The sequence below is a fragment of the Mastomys coucha genome, unplaced genomic scaffold (genome assembly GCF_008632895.1).
Source record: "Mastomys coucha isolate ucsf_1 unplaced genomic scaffold, UCSF_Mcou_1 pScaffold3, whole genome shotgun sequence".
NCBI lineage: Eukaryota > Metazoa > Chordata > Mammalia > Rodentia > Muridae > Mastomys > Mastomys coucha.
The window spans coordinates 10,870,243-10,874,282 of record NW_022196909.1 but is presented as its reverse complement, the minus strand read 5'-3'; the positions used below and the strand labels follow the sequence as shown (position 1 = coordinate 10,874,282).

At 47.6% G+C, this 4,040-nt stretch overlaps 1 long non-coding RNA gene across 1 annotated transcript in view; it reads left to right on the top strand.

The window, feature by feature from the left end:
* The first annotated feature begins 1,168 nt into the window (after positions 1–1,168).
* The window catches only part of LOC116075316, a 7,858-nt gene continuing 4,986 nt past the window's right edge, over positions 1,169–4,040 (top strand). The window contains exon 1 of the long non-coding RNA XR_004112524.1: positions 1,169–1,317. This is a non-coding gene — a long non-coding RNA (uncharacterized LOC116075316). The remainder of the gene's footprint in view (positions 1,318–4,040) is intronic.

Sequence of the window (4,040 nt, the reverse complement as noted above, 5' to 3'; positions counted from 1 at the left end):
TCAGAGACATCTTTCAGGTACACACACCCCAGGCGGCTGTACTACATTTGAGATTTTCTCCCTTTCTTTCTTTTTCTTTAAAGATTTCATTTATTTATTATATATAAGTACACTGTAAGTACACTTCAGACACCAGGAGAGGGCATCAGATCTCATTACAGATGCTTGTGAGCCACCATGTGGTTGCTGGGATTTGAACTCATGACCTCTGGAAGAGCAGTCAGTGCTCTTAACCGCTGAGCCACCCCTCCAGACAGAGATTTTCTTTCTTACTTAGACAAAATATGGATGCTCTGAGGACCTCAGCTTGCTCTTGGATGGGACTCTGTGGTTTTAAGAAGCTCTGGGTTGAAGAGTGAGTTGGATGGAGAGCTTTGATTTTCGGGGGGGGGGATGCCTTCTGGAGTTTAGGATTCGAATCCATGTGGCAAGAACCTGGCAAGGTGGGACATGGCCACTGGGCTGCAAGCTCAGTGACCCCAAGCTGCTCTTGCCTTTCTTTGATGATTCCCTGTGCTCTCTGCTGCCTGGGGGGATACATCCTATGCCTGGGGCCTCTTGTGACAGGCTGTTGAGAAGTCCAGAGCCTCCTCACCAAGGCAGAGCTGCAGACTAGGTTTAGTTTAGTGGCATTAGGGCCAATTGTCTGGGTCCATGGCACCACTGGGTTTTCAGGAACCCAGAAGGAGCCCCCTTTGAGACTCTCAATCTGATCCTTGGCCTAAAGCCCTGCAAAATGAGATGGTATTCATAGTGATCTGCATCTGCCTGCTTCCCATACTGCTGGACCAGCAACTAGAACAGCTCAGCTCAGCACCCCTTAGCAGAGCCCCAAATCCATGCCTCCATACATACTTAAGGAGGACAGTGTGGCTCTGGAGCAAGGGTTCTCAACCTGTGGGTGGTGACACCTTTGTGGGGGTGGGGGAGGGCATCAAATGACCCTTTCACAGAGGTCACATAGCAGATATCCTGCATATCAAATATTTTCGTTATGATTCATAACAGTAGCAAAATTTCAGCTACGAAGAAGCAACGAAAATAACTTTATGGTTGGGGGGTCACCACAGGATGAGTAACTGTTTTAAAGGGCCACGTCACTAAAAAGGTTGAGAACCACTGCTCTAGAAGAACCTGGGAATATTGGGGTCTCTCTACAGAGCTCTGCAACTGCCTTGAAGAGGCTCCGGAGAGGGGTCCTAGCTTGTCTTTTCTGTCCTTCTCCTGTGCTGTGTGACATTGGATGAGTCCCCCTCCCCACTCTGGACCTACAAGTCTTGTCTATAGGAGGCAGGCCTAGAGGATAGGAACCATCAAGTAAGGTCAGGAAGGGTGACTCTCAAATCCTAGGTGTACTGGCCGGTATTATGTGTCATCTTGACACAGGCTGGAGTTATCTCAGAGAAAGGAGCCTCCCTTGAGGAAATGCCTCCATGAGATCCAGCTGTAAGGCATTTTCTCAATTAGTGATCAAGGGGAGAGGGCCCATTGTGGGTGGTGCCATCCCTGGACTGGTGGTCCTGGGTTCTATACGAGAGCAGGCCGAACAAGCCGGGGAAAGCAATCAAGTAAGCAGCACCTCTCCATGGCCTCTGCATTAGCTTCTGCCTCCAAGTTCTTGCCCTGTGTGAGTTCTTTTTTTTTTCTTCCAAAACAGGATTTTTCTGGATCGCCCTGGCTGTCCTGGAACTCACTCTGTAGCCCAGGCTAGCCTCAAACTCAGAAATCCACCTGCCTCTGCCTCCCAAGTGCTGGGATTAAAGGCATGTGCCACCACCACCTGGCTCTTTTTTGTTTCGTTTTGTTTTAAAGATTTATTTTTTATTATATGTAAGTACACTGTTGCTGTCTTCAGGCGCACCAGAAGAAGGCGTCATATCTCATTACGGGTGGTTGTGAGCCACCATGTGGTTGCTGGGATTTGAATTCAGAACCTTTGGAAGAGCAGTCAATGCTCTTATCTGCTGAGCCATCACTTCAGCCCCCCTGAATGAGTTCTTATCCTGACTTCCTTTGAGGATGAACAGCAATGTGAAAGTGTAAGCTGAATAAACCCTTTCCTCCCCAACTTGCTTCTTGGTCATGATGCTTCGTGCAGGAACAGAAACCCTGACTAAGACACTAAGCTATGATACCATATAGGCTTCTCCAAATGCAACATCCTGTGTTCCAGGAAACATAGGCCTGATGGCGGAGACAGGGTCATCTCCAGTCAAGTCCCCAGGAAGTAAGAGCCCTTTGAAGACTTTAAGCTCATTGGCTCTAACTCTCTCCCTTCACTCCTGGGCTTGGCTCTAGGACAGGATATTAGAAGGGCAGAACTCAGCTCGCCCTTCATGCCTTTGAGCCCAGGTCATAATGGCTAAGGATTCGTCTACCTCGTAAGACTTTCACAGGCTGCTTCTGAAGCACATCAGAAGGTGCCAGCACTCTCAGAGGACATACAGTTAGGGGTTGGCATTGTTAAATTGCGGTTAAGGATTCTAACTTAACAAGGCAGACATGGCACTACATCTGCAACACCAGCATTTGGGGGTGCAGGATAGGGGGGTTTGGGAACTTGGTGTTATTCTTGGCTGCACAGAGATTTTTGAGGCCAGCCTGGGCTACGAGAGATGCTGTTTCAGGGAGGTGGTGGTGGTATACATCTTTAATCCCAGCACTAGGGAGGCAGAAGCAGGTGGAACTCTGTGAGTTCAAGGCCAGCCTGGTCTACAGAGTGAATTCCAGGACAGCCAGGGCCACACTGAGAAACCCTGTCTCACAAAACAATAACAGGGGTAGGAGAGACAGAGAGATAGAGAGAAAGAGAGAAAGAAAGATAGATAAATAGATTATCTAAAACACAACAAAAAACAAACAATAATAAAAAACATGTTAATTTACTGAGTCTTTCTTGTATGCACTTTTTTTTTCCTTTTTGAGATAGTATCTTTGGAGCTTTGATTGTTTGATGGGGTCTCCCTATATAGCCTTGGCTCGCCTAGAATTCATTAAATAGATCAGGCTGGCCTGTGACTCCCAAGTGGTGGTGCTCTTTTTGCATCTCAGACTTGACTAGGAACTCACTGTATAGCTTAGGATGTCCTTGTCCTGGTTCTCCTACACCCCCGCCCCTCCCCGTCTCTCAAATGCCGGGATTACAGGGTACACCCCCCTGCTTTGTACAGCACTGCCAGTCAGACCAGGGTTTTCCTGGGCAAGCACTCTGCAAACAAATCTACATCTCTGATCTCCATTTTTAAAATGGCTTTTCATTTTTGTTTTTGTTTTTGTTTTTTTTTTTCTGAGATGGGTCTCATGTAGTCCAGCCTGGCCTCAAACTTGCCATGTAGCCAAGGATGACATTGAAGTCCTAGATCCCCCAGCCTCTACCTCTTGTTAGGATGATAGGTGAGCTACCGTTCCAGGGGCCTTTAGTGTTTTAAACAAGCAAAAACAACCAGGAGTTGGGCAATTGGCTCAATATAACCCTGACTCTCCTTTTGCACCCAGGCACATTGATCTGTTAACCAGGCAGCCTCGAGTTTGTCAGTCTGTCATGGCAGCAGTTCAGCTTCAATGGTCACTCTGTGCTCACTCAGAGGAGACTCTGCTCTGAAATCCCAGTTTCTGCTTTAGAAAGTCCCTGCTCGAGTAAGTCGAGACTGCTCCAAACCGCCTGGGCAGCTGCGAGCCCTCATGGAGTCTAGGTGACCCTGCTTGCGTCCTTCAACTGTTCTCACGGAGGGGAGGGGAGCTTTTGAGTGAGCCGACAAAAATTCTGTGGTTGGCGGTCATGTGAGGCTCGGATCGGTAGCACTCGAAGCCATGGGTGCACACACAAACAGGGCTCTGATTGGTGGGATCATAATCCATGAACAAGCAAGAGACCTCATATGTGTGTATGTGTGTGTGTGTGTGTGTGTGTGTGTGTGTGTGTACATATACATATATATACATATACACATATACACACTGTATTAGTTTGGCTTCTCTAGAGTCACAGAACTTATGGTAGTCTCTATATAGTAAAGGAATTTATTGATGACTTGCAGTCT